The following is a 24,211-nucleotide window of genomic DNA, read 5'->3' on the forward strand; positions in this document are numbered from 1 at the left end:
AACAAATGTGGCAGCCTCATGTGAAATGAATACAAATCCACAAAAGAAGTTTATTTTCCGAAGAATTTATGAAAACTTTTGAAAAATTTCTTGTGTACGACACACTTTTTTATTGTGCTCTACAATGATGGCTGGCTTGTTTTTTTCATTTTGTTTTGCTTTGTTTCGCACTTATTTGCAATAAAATATTCACAAATTTTTTTTCACTTGTTAGAAAATGATTCGAAGTATACTTTATGAATGTTTTTGAGAGAAATTAAACATTCATTTAAGGAAAAACCAACATTTTAGTTGAATTTTGAAAGTACGATTGATATTGACTGCGATTTTCTATCAGTGTAAAAATTTTGAACTGAAACGAATGGTACAGAAAAGTCAACAAATATAAAGGCTTCTGATTGGCTCGGTCATCTTCGTTCTTACGGCAAGCTTTGTGAGTATGGCTATCAGTCGGTAGAAAGCTCACTCGTAAACCCGAACTAACTTGTTTCACTCGACTGCTACGAAAGCGTCTTTCGCGTAGGCGTTTCTGGCACTCACTGCTTTAAATCAGTGAATGCAGCTTTAGCATTCAATCAGTGTCAGCTGAAGTTTCTGATAATTTCAGTAGGCATTTGTTTTTGCCGTTTTTGCCATTTTAAAAAACTGAGAAATGGGATTCGAAAAGAAAACACGATTTTAAATTCGCTAAGATTATACAATTTTTCAGAGGGGACGGGAAGAGAGATGAATATAAATTTCCTGATGACGACATGGCGAATATCTGACAAATATGACAATAATTTGATAATTGTGATAAAAAAATTACAAAATTATGACAAAATGTAATAAATATGGTGAAAACATAAAAAAATTAGGACAATATTTAGTATGACTAAAATCTGACAGGTATGACAAAAATTTGACAATAAAATGACAGCAATCTAACAAAAATGAGAAAATTATGGCCTAAATATGACAAAAAATTAGCTATAAAATGACAAAATATAACAAAAACAGGACAATAATCTGACAAAGGAGATAGAAATTTGACAAATTTGATTAAAATTTGACAAAAATATGAGAAATAATACAAAAATATGTCCAAATAAAGACAATGATATGACATTGAATCAACAATAAAATGACAAAAACTCGATAAACCTTAGTCAAAAATATGGCAAATGTGTTAAAAATAAGACGAAATTATGGCAAAAATCTGATAAATATGACAAAATTATTACAAAAATTTAACAATAAAATGAAAAAAAACATGGCAAACTTATTACAAATTTGATAAAAAATTACAACAATCTGAAAGATATGACATTTGTCATATTTTTATAACTTTGTCATAATTTTAAATAGTTTGGCGACATTTTTGTTCCTTCAATTTTAATTTTTTAAATGTTTTAATCATAAATTGGTCATATTTGTCTTACTTTTGTCAAAAATTTGTTTTATTTTTATCACAATTTTATGTCATTGTCATATAATTGTTATATATTCGTTATACTTTTACCACGCTTGTCCAATTTTTGAAGGTTTTTGTCAATATTTCGTCATATTTCTGGCAAAGTTGTCAGTTTTTACCACAGTTGTTATATTTTTGCAAAATTTTGTCATTTTTCTAAAAAAATTGTCATGGTTTTATGACATTTGTTATATTTTCGACAGAATTGCGTTGTTTTTTTTATTGTATTGTAAGATTTATGTCCTATTTGTCAGATTTTTGTATTTTTGATGTTGTCATAAATTTGTCATACTTTTACCACATTTTTTATGTTTCGTTATTTTATTGCCAAATTTTTGTCATATTTCAGTCATAATTTTATTACTTTTTGTCGTAATTTTGTCAGAGCTTTGTTCCCCACATTCGACGCACACGCTCCTTCGCCAGCGTTCTTCTCGCCAACCCGAACACTATATGGAAATCACTTTTTCTATCAAAATCCTTTAAAAAATAGAAATCTTAGCAGTAATTATTCAATTTTCCGCAAGTTTAGCGCATCGAACAAGCTTTGTAACCATTCAACTAAACTTAATGATAATCGAATTGAGCTTTTTTCATTTTCAGCAATGTTTGCTTGATACTGAAAATGAAGATTGGCTTATCTCATGAACCTGCAAAGAGCCTGAATGTATACTGAGCACCGATGTTGCCGATTCGTGAATGAGCATGCAGAGTGCTTTCGGGATTAAGCTTTCTGTTCATTATAAGATGATTGCAGATGGAAATGAACTGAGCGTACACTGCAGTTAATTCAGTTGAATATTGAAAGCTGACACTGATTATTTGCAGCAGTGTCTCTGATATGCGTGTAGCAAAACCCCTATACGATTCAAATAAAGAAAGTTATTTTAGTGATAATTTATGTGAATAACCGAAAATAATTAATGTTTAGCACAATTTTGAGATGGCAGAACATTTGTTTACTCTTACTATGAATTTGTTATCCGATTTCGATAACGATTCTTTGAAAAAATGAAAATCCTGAAAAGGATACGACAGTTTTCAGTGGGAGAAAACAAAAATTGCTAAAAAATTTTACTTAATTTTGCGATCATAGCTTTTAATTTATTCCTCCTGGTACAAAATTCTAGAAGACAGATCCTAATACATTATTCATGAATCTTGAAGAACCGTTTAATGTGATTTACGAAGATGGGTTTCTTTATGTTTATCTAGTATTGCATGATTCCGCCCTGCTATTCAATCAAATATTCACATGATCATGTTCAGTTGTTAGCAAATGATTCAAAATATTCTTCATGACTCTTTTTGAGCAAGAAATTGCATTTATTTTTGGGAAAAAAAATTACATTTCATTTAAATTTGGCTTTTACTGAATTTCTCTGATGTGTGCCCAACAGACCTTTTGTGTAAGTGTGTAGAGCAAGGGCCCTAGTGGATTTTTTCTAGTATTTAAACAAACCTATTATTTGGTTGCGTGTTTCACTAGATGTAGTTTTATTATGTGAAAAGTTGATTTTAAATAAATTTTAACCTAAAAATATTTTGCTTTTGATGGTATTTAGGGTGGCAGCCAAATGGGTCATGACGAATTTCGTAAACCGTCCACATCCATTTTCTGGATCAGACAAAAAAAAAAGACCTGTGTCAAATTTCAGCTCAATCGAACATGATTAAAGATGGCCTCTAAGTGCTCAAAGTTTTGGTATTTTCACCCTAAAAAATCACCAAAAGGGAGATTAAAGTAAATTGGAAAAAGAATCTATAATTTTATGCCAAATGACTTAAAAATGCTGAAAATTTAAATGCTGGTGTAATCTTGAAAAAAATATTCTTGATCAGAAATCGAGGTAGATTTTTTGCCAAACAATTTTTTTTCGAGATAACATCAGATTTCGACGTTTCATGAATTTCAATGTCATTTGGTATAAATTAAAATTTCAATTGGCCGAATTTACTCCCCTCTTTGGCATTTTTTTTAGGATCAGCAATCCGAAGCTTGAGGCACCCTTGATTCAAGTCCAATTGAGCTGAAATTTGGTACAGGTTCGTTTTTTGGGTCAATCTTCAAAATGTGTTTTCAAAATTCGATCATGAAAATTTTCCCAAACATCTATTGCCACTTTAAGTACCGTAAACTGCCGATTAGCACAGAAGGCTTAAAATATCAAATACAGCAATTTTTTATTTGGACTCAATTGAATTTTTCAACGTTTTCTTTCAAAAATAAATATGCTCAAATGATGGACAATGTTGCTGCATTGATTTAGGGGTAAAAATTATAAACATTTCTCAATATTTTATGGCCTCACAAACAAATGAAACTTTACCTCCATGCAATGCTCTAGGTTCTCCCACTGGGAAACCATGGCCTTTTTTCTTCAAACTTAACCATTTGATAGAACATGGTTTCTCATAGAAAATATCCGTGTTTTTTAATATCCAAAAATTATAACAGAGTGACCATAAAAATTACTCTGAAACTTTTATATAAAACAACCCATTTTCTTCTAAATGCTATCATTTTAACAGGAGAGGTATTTGTTAGTGAGTCTTTGATAAAACTGATATTTTAAAACTTAAAAACTACATTTTAAGTAGTTTTTGAAAGCATAACTGAAATGCTACAAATCTAAAAATAATATTCTATTCTAGAAAATTCAACACAACACATTCGGTTATCCGACGACACTAAATTTATTGAATTCGGTCAAGTGGACTGTGAAATAAAGAATGCCTAATGTTGGTGTTTTTCGGCTTAGATTTCTTCGCGATCTTCAATGTGTTAAGCAGAAAACGATGTTTATCTTCACATGTTGTATACATAAAGGTAGTTTTCCCTGTTCTCTTTGAATATAAATTGATCTCGATAACGCATGGTGTTTGTTTTTCAAATAAAGTTTACTGAAACCCAAAGACCACGGTTATGTTTGCATATATCCATGTTTTACCTAGATCTGCTGTTTATATTCCTTACTCGCTGATCCGATGTACTTTGCTACACCTTGTAAAATTGATGGAAATTTTTTAATGATTCAAATTCTGATTTGCAAGTACATTGTTTTATATTTAAATTTCAGCATCATTTAAAAATCAACGCATGCGCAGAGCTTCGAATTGCAATACGAATAACATTGATTCTAATTCTAATTTCTAATCAATATTTTTTTGTTCCCAAAACCTGATATTAAACTTGTTTTTCAATTTTAATTTGTATTGGAGATAAAGAATTTGTATTTATTCAATCATGAGTTCTAATATTTAGCCAAAATAATTGCTTAAGTGGTTTAAAATTTCTCCCATCCTACATTTGGATCCTTTTGATAAATTGATTTCCTAGGCCTGAAAAAAAATAAAGAGAGTCTCCCTGTTGAATAATCGTGAAATCATTTCACGTCCCAAATTTTTCGAGCTATTCAAAAATCAATGTATGGGTACACCTCATTCCATTTTCTATCTCCCCAATGAAAAGAAGGGAGGATTCTCAAAGAAACATTTATTGTTTCCATATATTCTCCCAAGCTGAATTTGGCCTCAATCGCTTTAAATAAAATCGATTTGAGAGGTGCAATACGCTATCCCGATTGGGCACCTTTTTAATTGTTATAGAGTTATGCAAAAAATATATAATAGCCCCTTTTATCCATATTTATCTCCTCACTGACTGGATAGAAGGAGGGTTTCCAAATAAACAAAGAATAAATTCTCGATTCAAATTAATTCTATAGATATTCAAAAATATCTGTGATGTTTTCGTCCCCTCTTGCTATATCACTGAATGAAAGATAGGGGGGCTACAAAAAATGCTCGCTTCCAAATAATTACCCTTTGTCAAGTTCACGAGTTATTTAACAAATTGTAAATTGTGTGAGAGCTCGACTCATCCCCCTGGAAGAAGGGAACCGTCCCAAATAATTATAAAAACATTACTCGTATCAAAATACAATTCAATAAGTACCAAATTCGATAACCTTCAAATGATAAATTTTATGGATAAAGGATAGGTCTCATATTTACAACCATAGATTTATTTTCAGTATCCAAATATCCTCCCTGGCCAAATTTAGTTCCATTTGTACGATAATTTATCCAGTTATGCTAAAAAAAATGTATGGGAACCTACTTCTTCCTTTCTGTTTTCTCAATGGAATGGCCTCAAACCATCTTGAGAACATTACCATCACCCAAATATTCTTGCATGCCAAATATGATGTCTTTCGCTTGAGAAGTTAGCGAGTTATTCATTTAAAACGTATGGGGTTCTCCTTTTCTCTTATTTTGCTCTAAGGTTGCCAGATTGGCCGGTTTCATAATAGTTTGCCCGGGTATTCAACAACAAATTTGGAAACAGTCTGGTCCGACGAAAAAACGAATTGTGTTGAAAACCACTTTTTGGAGCCTTCAAAACGAAATTTTTGAACAAATTCTATAAAATATCATGAAAATGTTTATGGATCCCTAAAATACGATTTAAAAGCGGTGGATAAATATTGATGAAAACAATATTTTTCCATTGTTTTTTTATTGAATTTTGTTGAGTAATTTCTGGGTTTTGAAAAATATTGCCCGGATATTGCCCAGATTTATGATCATCAATTTTGAAATGAAATGCCCGAATTTTGCCGACCCGGACACGTGCTGAAAAAAATCTGGCAATTCTGGTATAGAAAAATTCAAGCAAAATAAAAAAATAAGGAAATTTGTTCTGTTATCGTTTAAATGCCATATAGGGCAAATAAAGTTTTATCCAGCAGTTGGGGTGAAATGGGTGCCTCTTTTTCATATCAATGAGTTACTCTTCTGTGTTACTGTTTAAAAACCAACTTTGGCCTTAGGTGCAGATAACATTAATCTTCTCAAGACCGTGAAAATAAATTTTGTGATCGATAAATCAACAAAGGCTTAAATCTCACTTCTGAAGCATTGATGTTTCACAAAATTCCGTTCATTTCGGTTAAGATATTAATAAAAAAAAGGTTTTAAACCCGGTTTTCATTTTAACCTTCTGACTAGGGCAAAATCAGCCCCTCCGGATGTCATCATAACAATTCCAACGTTTCATTTTAGGCATTGACTCATTTTTCTCAAGCAATTCTAATGGGTTCATCCTTAAACAACTACTATTAAGATTTGTGTATTGTAAAGCATTCCAGCAATTCTTGTTATGTTCCACCAAATTTATCCATTAATGCTAAAATTTAACAAATAAATTTTCGATCGAACACAGCAAGTTTTTTAACTTTTTTATTCTTGTTTCTCCTTCCAGAACGATCAGCTAGTCAATCGAAGCGACATGAGGTAAGTAGTTGATTCAACGTAACCGAATATCTTCACAAATTGAATTATTAATCCAAGCGTGATGATAGTCATCGAAAAATTGATGATTATTTATCCAATCAAAAATGTCAATCATAGTTTCCCGATCGAAAGCGCCAAACGCCATATTCCACGCACGCGGCAACGAATCAATCTAATTTATAAACTGGAAAATTCTATGCTATAAACAGTTATTAGTTAGCCACTAATTAGCGACTGTGTGTGAATGATTAATATAATCAGCGGCTCTGGGCGGGCAGTGCAATTTGAGCTTGACGGAGGGAATGACCGAATACGATGGTGCTGATTAGCTTCTTTGAACTGGGGTCGTTCAAAGTATGATTCGTTTACCGTGGAATCGATTTGCGTTGAAAGTTTTTCTGGATAGTTAGAAATTCAAAATTTCATATTTCAAAATTCTTCAAAATTTGAAAAAAATCGTACATTCGAGGGAAAGTGAAGTGCTTTCTATGCTACATATGTTATTTTGAGGAAAATATTTACATCTGAAAAATGTTTTTTTTTATCAATAATTCGAATCTTGTTCAAATAAAGTAGTGCTGGATATTATAGTTAATAAGTTGTAGAAATATGTGTAAGTTGAGCAGCTGTTACCGGTTAGTGGAAATAAAAAAATATAGGAATAGAAATGAAAACTTAAGGGGGAGGTAGGGTCTAACGGGTAAAAAAAAACACCATTTTCACTATTTTTTCTAGAGCTATCGTTCAAACAAATGTATTCAAATTTTTTGCATTATACGAAGCATTGTTAAAAGAACATTTAGTAATTTTTTCGTAGAAAAATATTGAAAAATGAGCCGGGGACGGAGCACTTTCGAGGATGCCTTTTTGAAAACAGGATTTGCGGTGGACACTGTATCTCAGCACAGAATCATCTGAAATCAAAAAATCAGAGCAAAATATTTTTAATAGATGTTTTTCTGGACCCTAACGTTTTTATTTAACTTAAAAATTTTTTATGAAATTTTTGTGGCTGTTTGAAGTAAAAACTACGATTTTTCACGAAAAAAATCCGCCATTTTATATCTGTAAAATCTCCCCAAAGTAAAAAAAAAAACAAAAAAAGAAAAACGTTGGGGTCTGGTATTTTATATGTAGAAAATATGTTCCAAATTTGAAAAGAATCGGATAAGTAGTTTTCAAATGACGATGTCCACGGACTTTAAAAATGTGCTTTCGAGAAAAACGCGTTTGAAGTTTCTGCTCTTGCTTTCTTGCAGTATTAGATAGGAGGAGATAAAGGCCTATAATTTCTACAGTTTTGCTTCAATTGACTTGAAAATTTGACACAACATACTTGAAATGTTTTACAATAAGAAAATAGAAAAATAAAAAAAATCGGTTTTTTGAAAGTGTTAGACCCTACCCCCCCCTTAAGCAGGAAAACCTGTCAAAATGTAGTTACGTACGAGTGTATCAATTACGTTTGTTCGACCTCAAAAGCATAGGATAAAGGCAAGTGTTCTGCATTCTCAGTAATGGTTGAAGCCTTGAGAAGGGAAATATTAGTAAAAGAGTTTATGTGCGCTTTGTATAGAATTTTTAGAGCTTTTTAATGAGCCTTTTTTTTTTATTTGAAACGTGTTTCCGGATATACCTAACTTATAGAAATACAAAGATTTTTTCTGATTTGTTGTAATTTGTTGTCAAATATTTAATCCTGCCAATGACATGGTTCGAGAACCTATGCTGGTCCAAAACAAACATTCTCTTGCTTCAAACAAGGCCCATTCAAATATTGACCGTCCAAAATTTATCGCCCAGAAACATAAAGTACACAGATCTTAGAAGGAACTTGTACCTGCACGATTCGGAACAACTCATAACTGCTTAAGTTATTCGTTAATGGATACCGAAGAGAGAGAAAAAAAAACCGCATTGAGGTAGGGCAAGGCCACGGTCAATTTTTTCTCATTATAGGAAGGTAATACACTATCCGTCGACAAACATGGCCAGGCCATTGGGTACATTCCGCGCCGTCGTCGTCTGTCAGCGTCCGTCTTTCAAAGTCGTGGTCTTTCCTCAAAGTCGAGGTTGAGACTTTGAGAGGTTCTCTCAAAGAAAAGTAAGTACCTCAGTACTTGCTTGCTTGCTTGCCTGCTTATTATACAAAATACAGACCTCGCGGCCACTTGCTTATTTCAGTACTGGGCCCGGGCGAGTTTGGGGAAGTTCACTTCTACGCCTCTAAGGCAATTGAACTGCTCTTCGCGGTTTGCTTAAGTAGGCACACGGGGCGGGTAAGTGATTTCAATTTCGGCGTGCGGTTTATTATGTTATTTGGCTTGTTTTGGGGAGGTTTGTTTGGGCTTTTTTTTCGCACTCCTTATTATGAATGGATCTTTTTTCGGCTGAATTTGCCTAAACATGAGGAAGCGGCAAAGTGTTTGTTTGTTAGTTGCTTTTGTGCCATACGAGGAAGACAGCTCGTATTTTATCCGGTTCTTAGGAAATAAATCAATTCAACTTTACGGTTTTTTCGTTTTTTGTTGGGAAATGATATAAAATAAAAGGATTTATGCTTTTGTTTGATGCTTTTGAGGCGTTAAATATTCTTTTGAATCCTTAGAAATAACAACTCTGATTCATAAACAAAACAATAATTCTTTAAAAAAAAAACACAAACAGAATTATCACCTCTACATATGAACAACAAATTACCTTTGAATACATTGACAATTCCAGATTTTTATCTTTTTGCATGTGTTTATCAGTATTGAACGAGAGCTGTTTGAATTCGAACTAAACGCACGTCATCCATCTGAACAGAAGGTGCTAAATCGAAGAGACGATATTCGGGTATGTCACTGCCAGTCAAGGTTTCTAACAATTTTTGGTGTCAGATTTTGCAAAATACTTCAACCAAACAGAGTTATGATGATTTGCTTTCTCGTATTCTTCAGCGTTCAGCTCTAAGTCATTAGCCAGTAGCCGACCAAACTTTCCTGATTTTGCAAATACAATTTGTACAAAGTTTCTTCATCTTGGCTACTTTAAAGGGGGGGGGGGGGGTAAGGGTCTAACACTTTCAAAAAATCGATTTTTTATTTTCTTATTGTAAAACATTTCAAGAATGTTGTGTCAAATTTTCAAGTCAATTGAAGCAAAGCTGTAGAAATTATAGGCTTTTATCTCCTCCTATCTAATACTGCAAGAAAGCAAGAGCAGAAACTTCAAACGCGTTTTTCTCACATTTTTAAAGTCCGTGGACATCGTCATTTGAAAACTACTTATCCGATTCTTTTCAAATTTGGAACATATTTTCTACATATAAAATACCAAAACCCAACGTTTTTCTTTTTTTTACTTTGGAGAGATTTAACAGATGAAAAATCCCCCCCCCCCCCCCCCTAAAACATGATGTTTCGCAGGTTTACAAAACAAATTTAAGAAAGGAATAGATTTTTTCGTGTAAAACTAATCAATACTTCAAATGCTCAAAATTTTGAAATTTTTCAACGGATTTTCAAATGAACAATTAAAAACATGAATTAGTTATACATGAAAAGTTGTATATTAAGTTTAAAAAAAAAATTAAAAAAAAATTATTTGTTTAGCGTTTTGTTTCACATTTGAATTTTAAATCGACCGGAATGTTGCATTATTTCTAAATCATGGGTGGCCACCATTTTCAACGGACGGGCCAAATTTAAAAAAAGAAAATGGCTCGCGGGCCAAAAAAAAACAAAACGTTCATGAGTATTCAAAGTAGAGATGTACCGAATATTCGGTCGACCGAATATTCGGCGCCGAATACCGCCGAAAAACCGTTAAGCCGAATATTCGGCTCACCGAATAGTTGAGCCAAGTATTCGGCCGAGTAGGCCGAATAGGCCGAATATCTTCTACAAACTTGAACATTTTTCAAATAATTTTGGATAATTTATAAAATATCCAAAAGTAATGTTGTAAAAGCTACACAATCATTAAAAATTTAAGGTTTCAGCAAAACATCTAAGGTGTATCCGCGTATCTTTCACTGTAGATTATACAGGAGAATGCTGAACGATATCGCTTTTTACTTTGATTAGAGTTTATTCCAGATTTTCTTGATATATTTAGGCTTCCCAATAAATCCAGTAAAGAATCCAGATAAATAAAATATGACCGGGATATTAAGATATTGTTTAAAATTTCCCGAGTTTTTTTCGGGATTATTATGATTATTTGCTAAATCAAATTTAAAACTAATATTCCTCTTTGAAATATTTTAGATTCTATGTTTTAGAACGATTTTTCAAAAATTTCAAAATATTCTTGAATTTTGCCCTTATTTTGTTTCCAAAAATCGTCCTGAATGCCCGACCGTGTGAATACGTGTGGTTGAAGTATGAAATGCTTAAGGTTGAATACCATCTATCTTTTCAACAAATATTTTGAAGATATCTTGCTCAAATTCGACATTCATCTAATTAAATACACTACAATGGACATTAAGTAAATTTTATGGTCTCCAAATAAAAAAAAAACCGCCCATTTTAAAATAATTTCAAGTTTATCGTTTTCCTTAGAAAAGTTCGATTGACCAATTAAAAAAAACACTGCAGAATAGAATTGTTAAAAAATTACTTTAACAAGCTTTTGACATTCAAAAGAATATTTTTCTCGAAGAATTTTAGTTATATCATGAATAGGGGAGATGAGGGAGATGAAAACGCTTATTTAACCATAGAGAACAGCTGTAATATGTGAATTACATCATTGTTTCGTGTTAAGACACTCACAAAGTCTATGGCCTAATTGGATGAAACTTGAAAAAGTAGATAAAAACGTTTAAAAATGCATTTCAAAATTTTTTGTCGAGAGCTGAAAACCAGTCACTGTAGAGGCATAGTGAGAAACCCCCCGAGGCAGTATGAGCTCCATTAATGAAGGCATAATGAGCGTTTTCTGCCGGGGAATCTAGCAGCGAATTCGATTCGATGAAGACAACTGAGTAATAGAGCTACAGCTTAACTTGTATCGTCTGACGATATGGCCTATACGTTAGATGTCGGAGGGAGCCAACTGATTGGCTCGAGTTCGATTCCTGGTCGAGGTGATTTTTTTTTCATTTATCATTCATGATCATGATTGCACTAAACGGTGAGGCGTAGATTCATCAAACAAAGCAATAGCAAAATAATCTATGTCTGTTTGTACAATTCAAAGAATGAACACATTATGTTTCTGGTGTTTTGTTTGACGGTTGATGCTTTGATGCTATTCGCCGTATAATGTAACAATAAAAAAACCAATCATTAGTGGTATGTGCAAAAGAAATCACCTTGAACAGGAATCGAACTCGAGTCTACTGATTACCTCTCCGACACCTTACCAATAGGCCAAATCGACAGACGAAACAAGTCAAGCTGTGGCTCTATTATTCAGATGACTTAATCAAGTTGAATTCGCTGCTAGACTATACGGCGGAAAACGCTCATTATGCCTTTATTGATAGGGATCTGTCCGCCGCTAGTGAACAAATCAAAGTAAAAAAGGGTTTTAAAAATGATTTAAGTGAAAAATCAAAAATTTTATGATGTTGAAAATTGAGAAACAATGTGTAGATCATGTTGCAGTGCGTACATTTCAGATCAAGATGATTTAAAGGTCGTAAAAGCTAATTTGGTGGTGCTCAAAAATTATAATACTTTCGTCACTTGAGAACTTAGCTGGTTATTATTTAATATTACTGTAAATATGAAAAGGATATTTCTTTTTTGGTGAAAATTAATACTATAGGTAGTACGAAACAAATCCTTATGAAAATTTGTTTAAGAAAATACGTACTTATGTAGAAAAAAGGAGTGCTTATTATGCCCTGGGTGCTCGTTATGCCCTTATCCCCCCTAATATTGATTTTTGAAAGTACTGTCCTCAACTTCAACTCAAACTAACTTTTCTCCATTTTCCAGTATCTAGATTTTTCATATGTAAATATTGGGAAAGTCTTCCATTCTAAACAGGATGAATACGAATTTTATTGTTTTATAATCATTACACCTTTTTAAAGTAAAAATTGAATTTAAAGTGAAGTATTGTCGTAATTTTATCATGTTTTCAACATATTTATCACATTTTGTTATAATTTTGTCATGTTTTAACCACATTTGTCAAGTTTTTGAGGTTTTCGTCATATGTTTACTTCATTTGTCATATTTTTGTCATTATTGTTAGTTACCATAAATTCAATCCTCAGGAAATTTATATTCATCCATCCTCTTGTCCTCCGTTTAAATAATCGTATAATCTTAGCGATTTTCAAGTCGCGTTTTCTTTTCGAACCCCAATTCGCAATTTGCAAAAATGGCAAAAACAAATGCTAGCTGAAATTATCAGCAACTTTTGCTGACATTGATTGAATGCTTAAGCTGCAGTCACTGACCGAATACAGTGAGAGACAGAAATGCTTAAGTGAAATACGCTTTCGTGGCAGCCGAGTGAAACAAGTTATTTATTTTATTTATTTCTGGAGTCTTTGACTATTGTCATACAGACTGATTGTTTAAGATTAGATTATAATTAAATTACATAGCAATTAAGTTAGGTGACGTCGCGGATTGCACATTTAAACTTAGATTTTGTAACATGATAGTCAAACAAGTGAGAAACAGCATTAAAAACTTCACAACATCGAAAGAGGCGGTGATTCTGTCCGAAGACAGTCCTGCTTCTTGGCAGCCAAAACATGGTTTGATTACGCAGTCGGCGTGCTGAAACGTATGTGTTCAATCTCTGAAGCAATTGCGGGCAGTCAACGGCATTTGTCAAGATATCGTAAACGAAGGTGCGCTGTAGAAAAGCTCTTCTTTGGCTCAAAGACGTTATTGATAGCAAGGCACACCTCTTAGAATAGGGTGGTAACCGTACGGGATCTTGCCATGGCAATCGTCGCAGGGCGTAGCGGAGGATTTTTTTCTGAATCCTTTCGAGTCTTTCGCTGTGGACAGAGCGGTAGGGTGCTCAGACCGGTACCGCATATTCCAGAACATTGCGTACCAATGAGCAGAAAACTATTTTCAGAGCATACGGGTCCTCAAAGCTGAGTGTATTCCGACGCAGGAAGCCGAGCAGAGCGAAGGCTTTGGCTACAGAGGTTGCGGTGTGTTGAACAAATGAGAGCTTTTGATCAAACGTTATTCCGAGGTCTTTAATAAAGCTTACTCTTTCGAGAGAGGTGTCTCTTAGACCGTAGTCGTAGACAACAGAGGCTCTAGTTCTAAAAAAAGCTTATACATTTACATTTTTCGGCGTTTACCTCCATACCGTGTAATCCGCACCATACTAATAATCGATCGACGTCCTCCTGAAGCGCAACACAATCCAATATCGAATCAATGGTCCGGTAGATTTTGAGATCATCTGCAAACAGCAGTTTCGGCGACTGAAGGAATGTTGCCAGGTCGTTAATAAAAATCACGAAGATGAGCGGTCCAAGATGACTATCCTGCGGAACACCAGACGGCATGTCGAATACGGAGGAGTGAGTCCCACGAATGTTTATAAAGCCTTTACGATTCAGCAGATACAAATACAGCCATTTAGTTGCCCACTCGGGAAATCCATATCGATCAAGTTTTTCTCTTACGATTCTGTGAGGTACTTTGTCGAAAGCTTTAGCAAAATCTACGTATATCGAATCCACTTGCAGTTTTTTACCTGTTGCAGAATGCAAATCGCTGGCATAAATCATTAGGTTTGTCAAGGTTGATCGTTTCTTGATGAACCCGTGCTGGACATCGGTGAGTATTGGAGAGGCTGCTGAGTAGATTCTCTCGTATATCAGGACTTCTAGCACTTTGGAAAAGCAGCAAAGAATCGATATTGGCCTGTAATTCTCCACACGATGAGCATTTCCTGACTTATGGATCGGTGAGATTGATGCGATTTTCCACAGAGTAGGAAAAGTACCTTCCGAGATCGATCGATTGAAAATCATGCACAGCGGTGTGACAAGCGAAGCAGCTATCTTTACAACAAGCGATGTTGGAATACCATCAGGCCCAGATCCTTTCGAGGGATCAAGAGAATTTAGCACTTTTAGAACTTCTTGTTCACTGAAAACGGGTTGCGGTAGAATGATGTCATAGCTAGGAAGTGTATCAAAGTACACATTATTACAATCAGGAGTGACTGGGCTATACACGCTGCTAAAAAAATCTGCAAACAAGTCAGCTGACTCTTTGATGTTTTCCGATGTGCGTCCTTGAAGCGTCATAGACGATGGGATACAATTAGTAAGTCGGCGGATTGATGTATTTCCAGAATGTCGAAGGATCTTGCTTCACGTTGCGTTCGATGTTAGAAATATATTGGTTGAAAACAGCGTTGCGAAGAGTCGAATATTCAATCTCTAGCCTTGAGAGCATTGACTTGTTTTGGTCCGTTTGGGCTCGAAGGTAGCGTTTACGGGCTTTGCGAACTAAGTTGCGGCTCCTCCGTAACTCAGAATTCCACCAAGGGAGCTTGTAAGGCTGATGTTGGTGTAGTCGTTTAGGCGGCGTGTGAATGTGTAAGACGTCCCAGAGATGATCATAGAAGGTTGATACAGCAACATCGATGTTGAGACCTTCGAAAAGTATTTGCCAGTTTGTGTTCAGTAACAATTCCATAACACGGTCGGTATCACAGTGCATAAAATCTAGATTTAGTCTATGCGAGCTAACGGGATCCGTAAGCTCGTCAGAAAAATAGTCGAGCAGTTGGATAATGATGTCGGTCGGTGTTTAAAATTGCGTTTGGAGGGTGTAAAATATCAGCTAAATCAGGTCTATTCACAAACAGAAGGTCTAGAATTCTACCATTGGCGTTCGCAAGCTAACACATCTGAGACAACCCGCAGGCTATCGTCGATTGGATGACAGCAAGCTCCTGCTCGGTGGAGGCGTTTACTGGTAAAAATCCATCTGCGTCCTCGTCGAAGATCCAAAGCAAATTCGGTAGGTTGTAATCCCCAGCCAAGACAATTATATCATTACTACTAATCATATTCGTCATGAATTCGAGTGCAGACATGTGAGACGCATACATGGCAGTTTCGCTGTTTGGCCTAAAATAGGCACAGCAGAAGTAGACATTGCGACACCGATCTTTGATTCGCACAACAACTTGCTCTAGGTGGTCACAGCCTGGTATCGCAACCGAGGCTAAGTCTATACCATGTCGAACTGCAATTAACACTCTTCCTCCACGTCTTAAATGGCTTGTGTTGGCATTTCTATCATTACGGTAGATCTTATTGTTAGAGGCTAGTTCACTGTTGCCGATGTCGTTCTTCAGCCAAGTCTCTGTTATCATGATGACATCATAGTCACATGAAGACAGTGCTAACAAAAACTCATTGGTTTTGGTACGCATACCACCGGCGTTCTGCTAATACACCATTAGCTGGGCCTTTGAGTTCGTTGTGGCGGAATGAGCGAGAACTGGTGTGAGCGAAAGGTGTCATTTGATTCGGTTTGAATTCCAAATGGGGCTGCTTCGGGTTGGGAAAAATACGTTCGGAAGTATTCTCTACCAACTGGCGAAAACGAATTCCAGCGGGCCAGGTCTCTGATGACAAAGCTTTCTCTTTCAAGTCAAGAGAAATTCCAACTTTGTAAGAGACAAATGACAAGGTGCTAACTTCTCTGCCCAGGGGAACCAATTTTTTGAGTTGGACTTCATCTGTACCTAGTTGTGAACGCACAAACCGCAGAATGTTTTCTTCAGGCGCACTTGGAGCAATACCAGAAAGATAGAACCAGAATGAGGGAGGTGCCGTAAACAAATGGTTTTGAATCGTGATTTCGTTGTTAGCCGCCCGGTACCCACGGCGCACATTAGGTTTGGCTGACGTGCACTGATGTTTTCGATAACAAGTGGTTTATCACGACGACGTTTAAGATGAGCAGAAGTAGGTGCAGCGGATCCCATGGAAGAACTGGTTTGAGAGTAGGAGTGGCACAAACGTTTATCGGAGGAGGGTTAGAACGTAGTTCATTCCTGACTTCTTGTAGAATTCTCTCGCGGATCTCAGTTCTAAGTGAATCCTTCAAGGAGTCAATTAAAGCATTGTTTGCAACGTTGGTTGAAATCAAAGCATTAGAAAAACGAGCTTTGGATATCAGTTAGTTCGGTTCGGGCACCGAAGTAACGAAAACGATATTGATTTTTCAGAACAAAATATTCAATTTTCCCATACAAACCTAAAAGTTCAAATTTACTCATGTTAACGTTACTTAAAAACTCTACAAAAAATCATGGATGAGTTTTGGACCAACATGAAGCTTTTTAGATCCCAGGGTATGGTAAATTCAAAAATGCCCCGAATCGACTCAGTCTAATGTATAGCCACCTAAACCCAAAAGGAAAACATTGAAAAATGTTTGGTGGAATTTACAGATAATGTAGCGAATACAGTACAGTTTTGATAATTTAAAAATTGTAATTGTAATTTTCTTTTATTCAGTGACGGTGACCTTTTTTATAAAATTATATGAGGCCCTCAGAGCCAAAGGAGTATAACTGCAAACATGTTCGATTCTGAGTAAATAATACCAAACGGTTCTCTATGTTTCAAATAATATATGCTGATTTTTTCTGATTTTTTCTGATTTTTTTATTATATTCGCATACGTTTGCATATGTATACGTATTTTACGTTTGAAAGAAAATAGCAAATATTCGAAAAATGTATTGAAAATGGCTAAAAAAAACAATTTTTTTCTCGAAATTAATTTTCATACACTTTAACCCCTTTGACTTATATCAATTCAAAGAGATTTTCATATCTTTATTTTGAATTTAGTTGGTGTAGATTCAGATATAGTTATCCTACCAATATATGTAGATCAAGAAAAACGTTTAATTCTTAGAACATGGTTTTTCCATAAAGAGCTTTGCAGGCCACAAAAAGTTTATTGCTTGCCACATAAAAGTATGCCACCAACCTTTGGTATTGCGAATCTGCAAAATTGGACAAAAACAACCTTGAAAACAGTCGAAATTTTGTTCTAAGTGTCATGTCAGTGTGATCAGTGGCTTAGGTATCATATAAGAGGATGTAAAGTACCGAGGATGTTTCCCTGGTTGAGCATAGGGAGCTATACAAATTCGACCAAACCCGATGCCATAAGCATATCCAGACAGTGTGTGTGTTTTCTTTCAATTAAGAAATAATAAAGAAATAAAGTTGTAAACAAAAGTATAAAGTTTTCCAATTGTGTTTCGAACAGTCTCCTTTAAAAGAAATAAAAATAAATTGTGCTTCTTAAGAAAAAAAGTGTTAATAGAAATATTATGTCTAAAATATAGCCTATATAAACCAAATTTGTTACACATTTTCATTATAAATGTCACTAACATCTAAAACTTTTCAACGCATAGCCACAATGTGTCGATTTTTCTGAGTGTACAACAAGATAAAAATCCCATAAAATGTTATCCTTGTTTTGCTTGAATGTAATGGCCATGCATCATTTTGCACGCGAGCTTTAGCCCGAAGTACTATTCCAATCATATCATCTTAGGTTCAATGCAAGTTTCAGCGCATTTTTGGCATAGAATTAGACTAAAGTCTGTTTCACATAGAATCTAGTCGGATAAAATAGATCATTTCTCCGTAAAGAAATAACGTACAACAAAAGTAAAATTGTCATTTTGTAGGGTTTTTATTGCACTTTAAGGGAAAAAAAAACATAAAAATGGATGAATTTTCGAACTTTTTTTGTGATACCACCCATCAATTTCTGCACAGTACTGCTGGTAACCTCATTCGCCATCTTGTTCCACCATTTTTCCATTTGAGCGGGTTTTTTTATGGTTCTGCCACATTTCTTCAGTTTGGGACGAAAATCCGGACAGTTTGGTGGATTGATACTTTTTTCGACAAAATCGATCTTGTTCTCCTTATACCACTTAACGACATCCCGGCTGTAGTGGCAGCTTGCCAGGTCCGGCCAGAACTTCACCGGACCTTTGTTGGACCGAATGAAGGGCAAAACCCTCTTCTGGAGACATTCTACTTTGTGAACATTTCCATTCATTGTGTCCCCAATGATGAAAATCTAAGTCTTCTTTCCACAACTACAGATCCCTTGCAAATCATCAACTTACGAGCAAACTATCTGCGAAAACAAACTTCGCAAGGTAAAATTTGTTACCGGGTATTAGTCCAAAATCCATTTTGTCGTAAGTTTTGTCTTCCATCAAAATGCATCCGTTGTACTTGGTCATCACTTTCTCGTACAACTTCCTTGCTCTGGTTTTGGCAACCAGGTTTTGTTTCAGCGTCCTGTCGGGGTGTTTGCTTGCATGATACTACCGCAAGCCTTCTCGCAAACAAATTCGTCGAGCTGTACTGTGGTTCGTCTTGAACTTTTTCGCCAAATCACGTTTCGATAACATTACATAACGAACATTCAGAACAGTGTCCAATAAACTCTGATGATAACTATTCTTTTCAATACAATGTAGTGAACGCGTCAGTTTTAAGTTATCTACAGTCTTTTTTATCATTATCTACTTTGTTGCACCCATCTTATCAATTGTGATTTAGCAAGCGGAGCATCTTCGTTTTTTTTACATCACAAGATGCTGCACTTTGTCATTTCAAATTACCTAATCTTCACGGATAAACAAATTGCTTTATCAACAGGTCAACCTAACTTGTGCTTTTGTAGATTGATGGTCAATTCCGCCTAACGTACCCCAGCCTTAACTGCACATCTCTCGGAAACAGAAAAATCTTCCAATCGCACAACGTTTTAGCCTTTACATGACTTTTCACACCAGCCAGCACTGCAGAGTTGATCTCCGGGGCCCGCGTCCTTGTCAGCTTAAACGCTTCCAGCAGAAACAAACACGCGAAATGCAAATTCTCGCTCATTCAAGTGCAACTGCATTAGGTTTGCTGGTGCCGTTTGCTTGGGCCCTTCCACCGAGCGAGCAGCTGCTAATTAAAAGCTCGTGCGTGCCTGCAGTTAAACATAATAACAGAATAATTAGGAAAAAAATGCTTTGATCAAACAAATGCCCATCAAGCCCATTCTTGAGGGGCTATGCAATTGAATGGTGTTAATTGATGATGCATATTAGCAGCTCCACCATCACAGTTCCGAATCAACCGACTAAACGACCGACCGGAGATATGCTGCACTGCAATGATGATTGTCAATAACCGTTTTGTACTCCTGCTTATGAAAACCACAAACGTGAGCAAACCTTGACATTGCTTGAGGCTATTCCGAGCTGTGTGCAGTTGTCCGTATACTTCTACCATCATCGAGATTTGTTTGGAGTTCTCATGACAATAAGCGAACTTTTGGGTTAACGTACTTTGAAGAACGGATTGACGCGATTAATGCAAATTTGAGCCAAATGGATTCACCTGATTTTTCGATTCGTGGTTTTTGACATGCTTAGAAATAATGTTTTTATTTACTGGAAATTAGAGAAACATGAACTATCAAAGAACGAAAGAACATAAGCCGTAAATATCATGAAAATTTCGAAAAAGATACAACGGCTCACCGACAGGACTTGAACCTGCAATCTCCGCTTCGGTACAACGGCGCGTTAGCCAATTCCACCACGGTGAACGTGATGGAACCAGCGAACACGAGCAATCGAGCTCTGCCGATCAACTGCTGGACCTTCTATCGAAACACCATGTATATCCAGGGTTGCCAGGTGTTTTTCAGTAAATTCTGGAAGTTGGCAATAAAAAAGTCTGGATTTGTCTGGATAGTTAATAATGACATTTTATTTAACTTTTTACATAACGGTTGACAATAAGATATATGGTTACATTGTAATTACTTCCGATCATACATTGCGACATTTTACATAGATTTAATAGTAGCAGAAATATTCACCAGTCCATTATAATCAGAGTTAAGCTTAACATAGTTTTTAGTAGCCAATATTCCATGCATGGTTCAACTATGATCAGTGGTTCAACGTGTAGAGAATAAGAATAAGAATAAGAAAATATCATTAAAAAAGAAATTAAAATAACTTTTATATAAACACCATTTTAGTCATACGTTGTCTGTGAACATTATGACATAGAACCAGTCAGTGACTTAACTACTACCAACTCGAATAAATAAATACGACGCGAGAGAGATATCACTCATCAGAGAGGAGAATACAGTAAGGTTTTTTTTTACACTGATATACGTACCGCGTAAAAAAAAACCGTGTAAAAAAAAACCGTGTTAATTCCCGAAAACCGTGTAAAAAAACCGTGCTAATTCCCGAAAACCGTGTAAAAAAAGACCATTCGAATTCTGCAGCTCTGAAGTTCTGAGTTCTGACACTTAAGACCTGAGGCCTGAGACCTGAGACCTGAGACTTGAGACATGAGACCTGGACTTGGAAATATAGACTAGAGACATGAGACCTGAGACTTTAGACATGACACCTGAGACCTAAGTCCAGGGACCTGAGATCTGAGACATGAAACCTGAGACTTGAAGAATGATACCAAAGACATGGGACATTAGACCTGAGACCTGAGACTAGAATCCTAAGACATAAAACACGAGACCTGAGACCTGAGACATGAGACTTGAGACTTAAGACATGACACCTAAGACCTGAGACCTGAGACATGAGACAAAAGGCATGAGACATGAGATATGAGACCTGAGACCTGAGACATGAGACATAAGACATGAGACCTGAGGTATGAGACAAGAGCCATGAAAGATTAGACCTGAGACATGAGACATTAGACCTGAGACAAGCTACTAGTGTTATTACCGCGAAAAATTATATTAGTTTCGATTACAACTTGCGACCCCTCTAGTGAAAGGGTTTGACTTGTAGGTGACGAAAAATAGTGTCGTGACTTCGCTAGTACAAGCTACTAGTGTTAGTACCGCGAGAAATTAGTTAAGCTCCGATTTCATCTTTCGACCCCTCTAGTGGAAGGGTTTGACTTCTACGTGATGAAAAATAGTGTCGCGACTTCGCTAGTACAAGCTACTAGTGTTAGTACCGCGAGAAATTAGTTTAGCTCCGATTTCAACTTGCGACCGGTCAAGTGAAAGGGTTTGACTTGTAGGTAACGAAAAATAGTGTCGCGAGTTCGCTAGTACAGGCTACTAGTGTTAGTACCGCGAGAAATTAGTTAAGCTCCGATTTCAACTTTCGACCCCTCTAGTGGAACGGTTTGACTTCTACGTGATGAAAAATAGTGTCGCGACTTCGCTAGTCCAAGCTACTAGTGTTAGTACCGCGAAAAATTAGTTTAGCTCCGATTTCAACTTTCGACCGGTCAAGTGAAAGGGTTTGACTTGTAGGTAACGAAAAATAGTGTCGCGAGTTCGCTAGTACAAGCTACTAGGATTAGTACCGCGAGAAATTAGTTAAGCTCCGATTTAGACTTGGGACCCCTCTAGTGAAAGGGTTTGACTTGTAGATGACGAAAAATAGTGTTGCGACTTCGCTAGTACAAGCTACTAGTGTTAGTACCGCGAGAAATTAGTTAAGCTCCGATTTCAACTTTCGACCCCTCTAGTGGAAGGGTTTGACTTCTACGTGATGAAAAATAGTGTCGCGACTTCGCTAGTACAAGCTACTAGTGTTAGTACCGCGAGAAATTAGTTTAGCTCCGATTTCAACTTGCGACCGGTCAAGTGAAAGGGTTTGACTTGTAGGTAACGAAAAATAGTGTCGCGAGTTCGCTAGTACAGGCTACTGGTGTTAGTACCGCGAGAAATTAGTTAAGCTCCGATTTCAACTTTCGACCCCTCTAGTGGAAGGGTTTGACTTCTACGTGATGAAAAATAGTGTCGCGACTTCGCTAGTCCAAGCTACTAGTGTTAGTACCGCGAAAAATTAGTTTAGCTCCGATTTCAACTTTCGACCGGTCAAGTGAAAGGGTTTGACTTGTAGGTAACGAAAAATAGTGTCGTGAGTTCGCTAGTACAAGCTACTAGGATTAGTACCGCGAGAAATTAGTTAAGCTCCGATTTAGACTTGGGACCCCTCTAGTGAAAGGGTTTGACTTGTAGATGACGAAAAATAGTGTTGCGACTTCGCTAGTACAAGCTACTTGTGTTAGTACCGCGAGAAATTCGTTTAGCTCCGATTTCAACTTTCGACCCGTCAAGTGAAAGGGACTGAATTGTTGGTGATATTGGTTACAGGGGATAATCTTGAGAATCCGGGGAATTGAATAGTATTTAAAGTGTATTTTTTATATTTTGTATCACGTTTTGTTTTAATAACTGGCAAAATAAATCAAAACGCGCAAGCAGAAACTGCAGCACTCGACTGAAAATTGAGTAAAATCATCATTCTAGAGAGCTCTGAGAGCTGTGAGCCCGTGCGTTTTTTGATTGTTTGAAAACTTGAACAAGATGCTACAAATTTTCGAAAATTTTTATCAAACATAGCATTCTTTGAAATTTGCAGTTAATGAAAATATAACTTCAAAATTTTTATCCATCCAATCATGAATTTTTATGATTTCAGCTAGTAGAATTTGTTACAGTATTTTTCACCCCTAAATGCTTTTTCTATAAAAACATTTATGATTTAATAAATATAAAATTTAATTCGAACAAATCCAAAAACTACTGCAATTGGTGCTTCATGCATTACGACATCTCAAATACATCACAACTGGTGGAACCAATATTTTTTCTGACTACCTCAATTTTATGTGCAATCAACTTTAAAACTTTTTTGTACAAACGGTATGATTATCTGCGGAAATAATGTTTTTAAAGGCCATTGAAGTTGAAAACTGTTGCATGATGCACCAGATGCACCAGACGGTATCTCTGTTTAAAAGACATAGATCGTCTATGCCGATTTAGGCTTTGCAGACTGAATTAATTACGTTGAAAATTTAAGATTAACATTTAACTTTAGTACCGAGATGGGAATCGAACCCATGCCACCAGAGCACCAGCGATTACCGTATTACCACGCTAACCACTCAACCAACGAGACGTATCTCACAACTAACCTTGAGTTCTGTTTGCTTCAAACACTTTCACTTGATTGGTCGCAAGTTGAAATCGGAAATGAAACTTCTTTCTTCCGGTAATAACACTAGTAGCTCGTACTAGCGAACTCGCGACACTATTTTTCATCACCTAAAAGTCAAACCCTTTCATTTGACCGGTCGAAAGTTGAAATCGGAGCTAAACTAATTTCTCGTGGTACTAACTCTAGTAGCTTGTACTAGCGAACTCGCGACACTATTTTTCGTCATCTTCAAGTCAAACCCTTTCACTAGAGGGGTCGCAAGTATAAATCGAAGCTTAACTAATTTCTCGCGGTACTAACACTAGTAGCTTGTACTAGCGAAGTCGCGACACTATTTTTCATCACCTACAAGTCAAACCCTTTCATTTGACCGGTCGAAAGTTGAAACCGGAGCTAAACGAATTTCTCGCGGTACTAACACTAGTAGCTTGTACTAGCGAAGTCGCGACA

General features: G+C 36.0%; 1 protein-coding gene across 4 annotated transcripts in view; it reads left to right on the plus strand.

Annotated features, from left to right (window-relative positions):
* LOC129747597 (elongation of very long chain fatty acids protein AAEL008004) overlaps positions 1-24,211 on the plus strand; it is a 102,901-nt gene that overhangs the window by 21,153 nt on the left and 57,537 nt on the right. For all 4 annotated transcript variants that reach the window (XM_055741888.1, XM_055741886.1, XM_055741887.1 and 1 more), the window contains one exon: positions 6,720-6,751. The gene's annotated coding sequence lies outside the window, so the exon portion shown is untranslated. The remainder of the gene's footprint in view (positions 1-6,719; positions 6,752-24,211) is intronic.

Source organism: Uranotaenia lowii, chromosome 2 (assembly GCF_029784155.1).
Source record: "Uranotaenia lowii strain MFRU-FL chromosome 2, ASM2978415v1, whole genome shotgun sequence".
Taxonomy (NCBI): Eukaryota; Metazoa; Arthropoda; class Insecta; order Diptera; family Culicidae; genus Uranotaenia; species Uranotaenia lowii.